Here is a 2,132-nt window from a genome sequence, read left to right on the forward strand (position 1 = left end):
TATATAAAGAATTCTTAGAGCTCATTAATAGACAACCCAATTAAAAAGTAGACGTAAGAACATGATAAATAGCCAGCACAGCACAAGGAAAGGTGTGCCACTCTAGAATCAGAAAAATACTAATCAGTACAATAATAAGATTGAATTATACACTCATGAGGGAGATGAAGTCAAAAGTTTTGAAAGCCTTGTCATCACTTTTTCTTTTTGTTGGATTCTCCCCCTTTGCATTTAATTTGTCACTCCCAATGGATTCATTCTGCTGGGTTTCCTGGGGTTGTGATCTTCATTGTCTTTTCCTAGGGTATTGTCTAAAATTTTTTGGAGTGCCAGTTTGGTATTCATGAATTTCTGAGGTGCTCTTTATCATGAAAGTATCTTATTTCTCCATCAATTTTGAAAGATAGTTTTGCAGGGTACATCAATCTGGGTTGGAGGCTGTTTACCTTTAGGGCTTGAAATACATCACTCCAAGCTCTTCTTGCCTTGAGGGTTTGCACTGAGAAGTCTGCTGTGATTCTGATGGGCTTTCCTTTGTATGTGATTTGTTTCTTTTCTCTCACTGCTTGTAGAATTTTATTCTTCTGTTGGATTTCTGGAATCCTAACTATTATATGCCTATGGGTAGATTTTTTTTTTGATTAAGGCTAGCTGGAGTCCTATATGCCTCACTTATCTGTATGTCAAGTTCTTTTCCCCTCTTTGAGAAGTTTTCTGCCATCACTTCTGTGAAGAGTTTTCTTTTATGTCATCTGCACTCTCTCCTCTTTCTTCCTTGACTCTAATCAGTCTTATGTTACTCTTCTTTGCATTGTCTAGCAGCTACTGGATTGATTTCTCATGTTCCCTTACAATTTTAAAGCAATTTTTCTTTTCCTCCTCACTAATTGCAATCTTATCTTCTATATGTGAAATTCTATCCTCACATTGGTTCATTCTACTGCGCAGACTTTTGATGGAGTTTTTAATCTCTTGGAAATCTGTTTGTATGTGTTTTATGGATTCCATTTGTTTCCTATGTTGGGATTCCATCATATTCCTCAGATCCTCTATTTTTTTATCTGTGTCCTCTCTAGATTTATTAATCATGTCTTGCACCATGAGCAAAATCTTTGCTGTTATCTGAGTAATTATGTCTGATTTCATTTTTCCCAAATCCTCTTTTGTTGCCACTTCAGAGAGTCCAGGTGGTTGAGTATCAGAGTGTTCCATCTCGTTTCCCTTTGGGGTTGCTGTAGGTGATCTGGAAGTCTGGTTTTGAGGCTTATTTATGTGTCTTCTAATTTCCACGGGGGGGTGGGGAGTGCTTCTGGTGCCCACTCGGCTCACCTTCTCTGCCCTAGGAGCTTGGGATGGAGGTGGGGGAGCTTCCTTCCAGATGCTGGAACCAGCTCACCTTCTTGGCCCTAGGAGCCTGGGATGGAAGCGGGGGAGCTTCCTTCTGGGTGTTGGGACCAGCTGAGCTTCACTGCCCTAGGAGCCTGGGATGGAGGCGGGGAGCTTCCTCACTTCTTCACTCTTTCATTCTGATGCAGAACCGGGAGTCCGTCATTCAGCAAGTCTGGTCCTCGTGGGTTTTTTTGTTTTTTTTATAAAATGCAGTACTACCCAGCCATAAAGAATGATAAACTAGAGACATTTATAACTAAATGTATACACATTGAGGCCATATTCTTTAGTGAAATAAATAGGACACATATGTAGAAATACTGAATAGTTTCTCTGGTGTGGGAAACTAAAAGTCTAATTGAGGACCAAAATGTATAATAGATAACGTGAAATAGGAACAAAAGGCCCAAAGGGGGAGGGGAAGGGGATATGGGAGGGTTAAGGGAAAGGAAAGAAGGGAAAGGAAAAAATACAAGAAAAGGGGCCGGTGATTTAACTCAGTGGTTCTGGCACCTGCCTTGCAAGCGCAAGGTCCTGAGTTTGATCCCAGGTACCAAACAAACAAACAATATACACATATATACACATATATATACACATATATATACACACATATATATATACATATATACACATATATATACATATATATGAGAAAAGGAAAAAATGGAAACAAAGTCTTTGTAAATAGTTAGAGGTGGAAGGGTTGAAGGGAGGGCGGGGAATGAGGAAAAAATAAGAAC

The sequence above is a fragment of the Heterocephalus glaber genome, unplaced genomic scaffold, assembly GCF_053883595.1.
Source record: "Heterocephalus glaber isolate CG9 unplaced genomic scaffold, H.glaber_assembly_v1.0 deba00001497, whole genome shotgun sequence".
NCBI classification, from domain to species: Eukaryota; Metazoa; Chordata; class Mammalia; order Rodentia; family Bathyergidae; genus Heterocephalus; species Heterocephalus glaber.